This window comes from Pan paniscus, chromosome 22, assembly GCF_029289425.2.
Source record: "Pan paniscus chromosome 22, NHGRI_mPanPan1-v2.0_pri, whole genome shotgun sequence".
Classification (NCBI taxonomy): Eukaryota; Metazoa; Chordata; class Mammalia; order Primates; family Hominidae; genus Pan; species Pan paniscus.
In genome coordinates, this window is record NC_073271.2 from 1258421 (window position 1) to 1268337 (window position 9917).

Sequence of the window (9917 nt, forward strand, 5' to 3'; positions counted from 1 at the left end):
CTCAAAATACAAAAAGTCAGCCAGGCACAGTGGTGGGCGCCTGTAGTCCCGGCTACTTGGGAGGCTGAGGCAGGAGAATGGCGTGAACCCGGGAGGCAGAGCTTGCAGTGAGCCGAAATCGCGCCGCTGCACTCCAGTCTGGGCAACAGAGCGAGAGTCTGTCTCGAAAATAAATAAATAAGTAAATACATAAATAAATAAATAAATGTAAATAAGTAAATAAATAGATTAAAATTGAAAACTAAAAAAAAGTAAAATAATTAAAAAAAAAAACAAAAAACAAAAAACGTAGCCGGCCGGTGACGATGGCTCACGCCTGTCACCCCAGCACTTTGGGAGGCCGAGGCGGGCAGATCCACTGGGGTCGCCAGTTCGAGACCAGCCTGACCCACATGGAGAAATGCCGTCTCTACTAACAATACAAAATCAGCCGGGTGTGGTGGCCCCTGCCTGTAATCCCAGCTACTCAGGAGGCTGAGGCAGGAGAATCGTTTGAACGCGAGAGGTGGAGGTTGCGGTGAGCCGAGATGGTGCCACTGCACTCCAGCGTGGGCACCAAGAGTGAAACTCCGTCCGAAGGGGAAAAAAAAAATAAGGGCTGTATTCTGTTATTTTTGCTTCCTACCCTGACAAGAACATAATACAGCTGTTGTCTTTCTGCCTGCCTGCCTGCCTGCCTGCCCGCCCGCCTGCCTGCCTGCCTGCCTGCCTGCCTGCCTGCCTGTGGCAGGGCCTCATTCTGTCTTTCGCCCAGACTGGAGCGCAGTGACACAATTATGGCTCACTCACTGCAGCCTCAACCTCCCCAGGGTTAGGCGATTCCTCGAGGGATCCTACGGCCTCGGCCTCCCAAAGTGCTGGGGTTACAGGCGCGAGCCACCAGCACCCGGCCTGAGTTAATACATCTGGTCTCACTGCGTCTTAACCACGCACCCACGAAGAACTCAAGTCAAGAGAGAGTCGGCAAGAGACTCTCAGCATTCTCTCCCGAAAGCACGTGTGTCCCGAGCTCCTGTGGTTTCAGGTGGCCGCGCGTAGAGGAGAGATTTCCCATGTTTCCGGAGAGGTGCGAGCCACAGTCACTCGGGGCATCCGAGCACGAGATGGGGTTTCTGACAGCGACTGAAGGGCCAGGAAGGGCCAGAATCTGCCAAGGCCCGCGTTCCAGGGTGGGGCCGATGGAACCCAAGGTAGAGGGAGTCAGCGGTCCGCACAGAGAGAGCTCCAGCCCTAGGCCCCACTGTGCAGACCGAATCAGAAGGAAGAGAGTCCTTCGTCCTACCTGCCACATCCCTCACATCCCCCCACTGAACTTGGGAGTGGATCCGTGTTCTAAACACGAGGTGACTCTCGGTTTGCAATGGATCACAAGGGGCCGGGCTTTCCAGAGTCGGCAGGATAAAGAAGTCATTCTGGCTCGGACTCCCCCATCCCACGGTAACGGTCGGTAACGGTCGCTGGTGACTTTAAATGAGCCGGGGCTGGCCGGGCCGGAGCCGCTATGGGGGTGGGGGGGGTGGGGGGGGGGCGGTGCCTGAGGCACTGCAGAAAGTGGGCCTGAGCCTCGAGGATGGCGGTGCTGCAGGGACCCGTCCAGGCTGCTATATGGCAAGCACTAAGCCACTATGCCTACCGAGGTGCGGTTTTCCTCGCAGAACGCCTCTATGCAGAAGTACACTCAGAAGAAGCCTTGTTTTTACTGGCAACCTCTTCTTACCGCTCAGGAAAGGCCTATAAAACATATAGACTCTTGAAAGGACACAGTGGTACTACACCGCAATGCAAATACCTGCTTGCGAAATGTTGTGTTGATCTCAGCAAGCTTGCAGAAGGGGATCAAATCTTATCGGGTGGAGTGTTTCCTAAGCAGAGAAGCCATGATGATATTATTGTTCCTGAGTTTGCTGATTCAGCTCGCTTTCCCCTTCCATCGTTGGGACATGTATATTGCAAGACAGATCGGCTTACCAAAGGGTCAGAATGTGACCAAAAGAGCCTCCGTTGAAATCCTTTCCTCTGGTGTCCCTTTGAATCATGATGTGAAATAGGGGGGAAAAGCCAGATCCTGACCAAACATTTTGATTCACATCTCTAGAGAGCTTTAGCAACTGCCTGTCCAAGTGTTGTGCCAAAACACTGGGACCTCGTCCTAGCTTATGTCACAGACAGCCTGAGACCGTTCTTACGGAAACACCCCAGGACACCGTTGAATTAAACGGATTGAATTGAGAATCTTCCAATTCAAAGTACTCCTTGAATACAGACTCCCCAGTGTCTTCTATCGATTCAGCCGTCCTTTCACCTGATACTGTCCCACTGGGAACAGGAACTTCCATATGATCTAAACAGGTTCAACATAAACCAAAAACTGGTCGAAGTGTATTAGGAGGACCAGCAGCAGTTAGTCCATGAGCCCCAAGTGTTGGCATTTTGCCATTAGAAGCCCCAAGTCCCGGAGACGGATCCTATGGACAAAACTGCACTGGTATTAGACACCTTCTGTCATTGACGTGCCATCCACCGGAGCCCCTTCAAAAAAGTCTGTTGCCGGAATCGGCCAAACCGGAACACAGTCTGTCTTCTCGCAGAGGGGAAAGAGCCGAAAGGTAACCCCAATTCTCGCAAAAACACAAAGTTCTGGTGCGCCGACAAGGGCAACACCTCAGGTATTGAGCCCCACTATGGCATCTCCCCCAAACGCACCGCCTCGAAGAAATTCACGACTCTTGACTAGTGACAGCTCCACAACCGAGGAGAATAGGAGAAAATTAAAAGGGAAGTTTCCACCTAAAATCCCAAACAGAAAAACAAAAAGTAAAGCTAATAAAGGAGGAATAACTCCACCGAACATAAGTGATAGCCATGGAAGTGACAACATTGGACTCTTCCGTCACTCCAGAAGGGAAAATAGCCGCAATCGCGCCTCAGATTCAGGCTTTTAATCTACAAAAAGCAGCAGCGGAAGGCTTGATGAGCCTTCCTCGTGAAAGGGGGAAAGGTTATTTAGCTTTGTGTTCTCACCACGGCAAAGAAGCTGTCAGTATCTTGAGCCATCTAGCTTCTCACCACCGCAATACCGGTTGGGTACTGTGCCAAATTGGAAGGGCCTATTGTAAACTTTCAGAGTCCACACAAGCTGAAAGAAAATTCTCAGAGGTTAGAAGGATTGAGAATTACAGAGTCGAAGGCATGGAGATCTACTCTACAACACTTTGGCATCCTCCGAAAGATGTTGCTCTTTCAGTTCTGTCCAAAGACTTCACAGACAGGGATAAAACTTCGCCAGCCAGAGGCCTGGTGTGCTGCAGGGAACTGTTTCGGTCTGCAACGGGAACACGATATTGCGATTCAATTCTTCCAGAGAACTCTCGAAGTGGATCCAAATGATGCTTATGCCTATAGTGCATTAGGGCGTGAGCTTGTCTTCACTGAAGAACTGGACAAAGCATCAGCTTGTTTTCGAAATGCTATCAGGGTCAATCCCAGACATTGTAAGGCATGGTAAGTGGTAATGAAGTGTAAAGACAAAGCCCTATGGATGGCGCCGGTACTCGCTAGTTTTTCTGGTTAGATAGCTCTTTATTGTCACGAATTTGGTTAAAAATACTTAGGGATGGTACATAGTGCTGAATAACTTCTAACTAAGATGTTTCCTTATGAAACGTATGTCTTGAACAAACTCTGAAATGAACTCATGATCATAGAATACCAGATCCTTATACTCAACAGTTTCAGTCTTCTAGCAAACTTTTGCAGACGCTGTAGTTGTCTTTGGTTCGTGTATGTGTTTCTTTAGTTGTGTGACTGGATTTGTGACTTTTTCTTCGAGCACCGAAGTGGTGATGGGGACAAGGAGCGCTTGGGAGATTGGAAAGGAATAGCATAGTTCACTTATTGGAGAATAGAAAAATAGATGGAAACAACTCACGAGCTGCTGCTTTTTGACAGTGTTCCAGTTTACGGAGTTACTATGAAGAACTTCACGTGCCCTTTAATGTAGCGGTCTCTCTGTTTTACTCTTTTGTACTCGTGTATAAGTGGGCACATAGGAAATTACTACCTAGGTCCTATTGTGATCAACTGAATAAGACATGAAAAAGTGTGGTCCTACCTCTGCCTCAACAGCATACTCACCGTTGACATTTATTGCATTTTTCTGGACTGACTTCATAGTTTAAACGTCAAGAGAAGGCCGGGCGCAGTGGCTCACGCCTGTCATCCCAGCACTTTGGGAGGCCGAGGCGGGCGGGTCACGAGGTCAAGAGATCGAGACCATCCGGGCCAACACGGTGAAACCCCGTCTCTATTAAAAGTATGAAGATTAGCTGGGCGTGGTGGTGGGCACCTGTAGTCCCAGCTACTCGGGAGGCTGAGGCAGGAGAATCGCTTGAACCCGGAGAGGTGGCGGTTGCAGTGAGCCGAGATCACACCATTGCACTCCAGCCTGGGCGACAGAGCGAGACGCCGTCTCAAGAGAAATACATTAAAAAAATAAATACATACATAAGTAAATATCAAGAGAAAGTATAATTCTGAAGTCATAACCCTGTGGTAGTTATTCTGTCAGATACGGTGGTCTTTGGGGTGACTTATTACAGCAGTGGAGTTCTATCATTTGATTTGCTTCTAAATCTGAAGCATTATATTACGGAAACATTTTTTGATTTGCGAATATGTTGTTGAATGGATCATATCTCATTTTGCTGTAGTAGTTACATGGCCCGAAAGATGGCCAAAAAGATAGTGCCAGCTACTGCTGACCAACGCAACAATCAACTTGCCAATACTGCCTTCTCTTCCGATGGCTATGTTCTCCGTCCTATTTTAAGAACTCAGTTCTTCATAAGACTTGTGTCGTTTTCGATTTTTTTCCCAAGTCTGGTTGATCCTTGTGTTGTGATGTTTTTAAATGTGTATTGTCTGTTCAGCTCTTTTGCAGGAGTCGCATTCTTAAAAAAATCTTAACCCTATCAAAAATTGTGTTTAAAGGAGGATTATTCAGATCGGCCAGCTTTGACTAGGAAGAGTGTAAATGCTGACGTATTTAGGTAGCTCTAAATACTGAGCAACTTTATTCTAACCACAAAATGGATAGCCTTTCTTTTGTCTTCACTTTCGCTATCATTAGCACAGTGTTTAATACCTTTTCTTCATCTATAACACAATTATAATGATATAGGAAGCCACTCAAATAAGGCAGACACGTTGCGTTGCACTTAAAAAAAAAAAAAGAAGAAGAAGAAGAAGAAGTCTCTCTGTGGCACAGAATGAGGTGTGGCTCGAATCTGGAATCTCCAGTGAAAACCAATGAAAGAGGGTGAAACCCCGTGTCTACTAAAAAAAAAAAAAAAAAAAAAAAAAAAAAAAAAAAAAAAATGAGCCGGCCATGGTGGCGCTGAGACAGGAGAATCACTTGAACCCAGGAGGCAGAGGTTCCAGTGAGCTGAGATCACGCCGCTGCACTCCAGCCTGGGGGACAGAGCAAGACTCCATCTCAGAAACAAACAAACCCACCAAGCCAGTAAAGGTGTTTAATTCGATGGTGTCAGGCTCAGGTCTCTTGACAGGATACATCCAGCACCTGGGGGGAAACGTCGATGGGTGGGGTGGAATCTATTTTGTGGCCTCAAGGGAGGGTTTGAGAGGTAGTCCCGCAAGCGGTGATGGCCTAAGGAAGCCCCTCCGCCCAAGAAGCGATATTCATTTCTAGCCTGTAGCCACCCAAGAGGGAGAATCGGGCTCTCCACAGACCCCACAACCCCCAACCCACCCCACCCCCACCCCTCCCACCTCGTGAAATGGGCTCTCGCTCCGTCAGGCTCTATTCACACCGTGTGCTTTTGGAACCTCCAGCGTGTGTGCGTGGGTTGCGTGGTGGGGTGGGGCCGGCTGTGGACAGAGGAGGGGATCAAGCGGCGGTGTCCCGCGGGTGCCCGCGACGTGGGACGTGGGGCGTGGGTGGGGTGGCCAGAGCCTAGGGAACTCATCGCCGGTCAGGACGTCTCCCCTCCTGGTCCCCTCTCTGACCTACGCTCCACATCTTCGCCGTTCAGTGGGGACCTTGTGGGTGGAAGTCACCATCCCTTTGGACTTTAGCCGATGAAGGCCGGGCTCCCAAGAGTCTCCCCGGAGGCGGGGTCTTGGGCAGGCTCACAAGGATGCTGACGGTGACGGTTGGTGACGGTGATGTACTTTGGAGGCCTCGGGCCAATGCAGAGGTATCCATTTGACCTCGGTGGGACAGGTCAGCTTTGCGGAGTCCCGTGCGTCCTTCCAGAGACTCATCCAGCGCTAGCAAGCATGGTCCCGACGATCCCAGCTCCCAGCAGAGGCACTTTTGTTCACACAGGATCCTGGGCAGGAAAGTTCTCAGCAGGCTTAGGCCTCCTAGCCAAAAAGCCAAAACCACTTCTGGGATTTTTTTCGAAGAGCCAGTGGTTCCACAAGGGGCCGTGGGTAGTTGTGGAAATGGAGAGAAGTGTTTGCACATACATATTGGAGACAGAACGGACAGGGCTCGGTCACAGATCACTTAGGACACGGGCAGATGCACATTGAGAAAACTCTTCCGGCATCCTAGGGGAACAGAGGTACGATTTTTCGAGACAGTCGAGGGAGAAGCCACACCAGATTTTAGGATTGGATCTTTATTCCTATGTAGTTTCTATGAGGTATCCAAGTCCAGAAATCAACTCGCCAGTTCTGTACAGCATTCTGTAGGGAGATCAAATCTGGGATGTCAGAAGTTAAGAATTCGGGCCTTGGTGAGGGATTAGATTAGATGTACTTGAGCTTATTTTGCAAAAAAAAGAGAGGGCGGGAGATAGCGAGAGCCAGAGCCAGAGACCGAGACAGACAGACAGACAGAGAGAGAGAGAGACAGAGAGACAGAGAGACAGAGACAGAGAGACAGAGACAGAGACAGACAGAGAGAGACAACGATACACAAAGAGGGAAAGACAGAAAAAGAGAGAGAGAGAGACAGATAAAGAGACAGACGGAGAAAGACACAGATGGTCAGAGACAGAGAGAAACAGAAAGAGAGAGAAACAGAGACAGGAAGGGAGAGAGACAGGCAGAGAGAGAGAGACAAACAGACAGGCAGACAGACAGGCAGAGAAAGAGTAAGACAGAAGGCAGACACACACACCCCCCCACACCCCCCCCCACACACACAGAGAGAGAGAGAGAGAGAGAGAGAGAGACAGAGACAGAGACAGACAGAGAGACAGAGAGAAAGAGACAGAGAGAGAAAGACAGAGAGAAACAGACAGAAAGAGAGACACAGACAGAGACAGAGAAACACACAGAGAGAGAGAGAGAGAGAGAGAGAGAGAGAGAGAGAGAGACAGAGAGAGAGAGAGACAGAGAGAGACAGACAGACAGGCAGAGAAAGACAGTAAGACAGAAGACAGACACACAGAGAGAGAGACAGAGAGACAGAGACAGAGAGAAAGAAAGACAAAGACAGAGAGAGAGAGAGAGACAAACAGACAGACAGGGAGAGAGACAGAGAGACTAAGACAGAAGACAGACACAATGAGAGAGACAGAGACAGAGAGAAGGAAAGACAAAGAAAGACAGACACGGACAGAGAGAGACAGAGAGAAACAGACAGAAAGAGAGAGAGAGAGACACGCAGAGAGAGAGTGAGAGAGACAGGCAGGCGGAGAGAGAGTAAGACAGAAGACAGACAGAGTGAGACAGACAGGCAGAGAGAGACAGAGAGAAAGAAAGAGAGAGAGAGACACGCAGAGAGAGAGAGTGAGAGAGACAGGCAGGCAGAGAGAGAGTAAGACAGAAGACAGACAGAGTGACAGAGACAGGCAGAGAGAGACAGAGAGAAAGAAAGAGAGAGACAGACAGACAGAGAAAGACAGAGACGGAGAGAGAGACACAGAAAGAGAGAGAGAGACAGAGACAGAGAGAAACATACAGACAGGGGGAGAGAGAGAGAGAGAGAGAGAGAGAGAGACCGACAGACAGACAGGCAGACAGGCAGAGAAAGGGAGTAAGACAGAAGACAGACACAGTGAGAGAGACAGGCAGAGAGAGAGAGACAGAGAGAAACAGACAGGCAGAGAGAGAGAGACACAGAGAGAGAGAGAGAGAGAAGACAGACAGAGAAAGAGAGAGACAGAGACAGACAGAGAGACAGACAGAGAGACACATATTTTATAATGCTTTTGATCACATAAACGGTGGCCGGGGTATACTTTGAAAACAACGACAACAACAACAACAACAACGACAACGACAACAGCAACGACAACAACAACGACAGCAACATCAACAGCAACAAGAGCAGCAGCAGCATTCGCCTACGGATTTCTAGAAAATAAGATGTCATGATGAAGTATATAGTAAACATCAACCGGCTCTCACTGCACGTTGAGAGATTCACAAAAGCGCTAGTTAACAACAGGAAAAAACAGCAGCTAACGTGTCTTGGGGGAAATAGACGTCTTCCTGAAAACTGGGGATTTCTACTTCACCTGAAAAGAAAGACATACGAGAAAGGAAAAACACGAACAAAACAAAACAAAACAAAACAAGCCAACAAACACGGGCCAAGGCACCGTCCCTGGAATTCTTAAGTGAGCCAAGTTATTAGTTTTCAGAAAGCGTTTCTATTTTGGGCAAGTACTAAGAAGGCCCAGACTAGAGCCGTGGCGCCCTTCGCATTGTGAAACTCTGCTGGCCGGAGGGCGGAGAAACTAAAACATCACGATGAAAGGTGACCGAGACCCAGCCAGGGTGAAGCTTTCCTAGGGAGGGAGGCCTGAGGCGGGAAGCAGCGGGGGGAAAAGCCTCACAACTGCAGACCCGCCCGCTTGCCCACGCGGGTCAAGGGCTATGCCATCGGCCCAAGCTGCCTCTGGGGAAGTGGGACCGTGCCGCCCCCATCTTCAAAAACGGTGGCCCCTGAGTGAGGCCTGACGCCCACCGATGCAAATGTCAGCCTGGCAAGAATGAGATCGCCGGCAAGGGGTGGGGGAAGGGGAGAGAAGACGGAGGCACACCGGGGTGGCTCTGGAAGGTTTCCAAGCAGGGTGTTGGGAGGCGGGGGGGTGGGGGGGCGGGGGGTTTGGGGGAAACCCACCTAACCGACTCACTAAATTAAGGTGAAGGGACGTGGGTAGTGGGGGGAAGCCGGGGGGCAACTTGAAAATTAAACTGACCCTTCCCAAAGCCCAAGTAGAAGAGTCTAGGCGCCAAAAACACAAAGAAAACTAAAGCGCCGATCAAAGAACAATAGGGCCCCCTCCAGGGCGGAGGTTCCCTAGGCAACGAGGGAGAGAGGGAGGGGCCTCCAGAAGGGAGAGAGAGAAACCCGTTGCCCCAGGCTCGGTGAAGTCGGCGAGACCTCCCTCCGTGTCACGTCGACTTTCAATAACAGTGGCCGCTAGGTGATGCCAGAAGACAACCGATGCCTGCCTGCAAATGTCCGTCAGCAGGGAAAAGAATTAATGAATTAATGAATTTCCTTATTTATTTAGAGACCGAGTCTCACTCACTCTACAGCCTGGGCCGTAGTGGAGTGGCGCGATCTCGGCTCCCTGCAAGCCTCCGCCTCCCAGGTTCAAGCGACTCTCCCGCCTCAGCCTCCCGAGGAGCTGGCATTACAGGGGCCTGCCCCACCGCTCCCGACTCAGCTTTGTATTTTTAGTAGAGACGGGGTTTCGCCGCCGTGTTGCGTCCGGCCTTAACAGTTTATGTTTAAGTCGAGGAGCTTATCAGGGAAATAGGAGAAGTACGGACGCCACACGTGACCGAGAGAAAAGTCTGAAAATGCCCCTCGCATCCAAGCGGGGACCCGGCCTCGACCTCCCGAAATCATACACCGAGTGGGGAAGCCCAGCAAGGCCCGCCTGTCTAGATTTCTCTCGGCCTCTCTAAGCACCGAAGCACGCGCT

General features: G+C 50.1%; 1 pseudogene; it reads left to right on the plus strand.

The window, feature by feature from the left end:
- Window positions 1-735: 735 nt before the first annotated feature.
- LOC134729712 (cell division cycle protein 27 homolog) lies at window positions 736-5817 on the plus strand (annotated as a pseudogene).
- Window positions 5818-9917: the final 4100 nt, after the last annotated feature.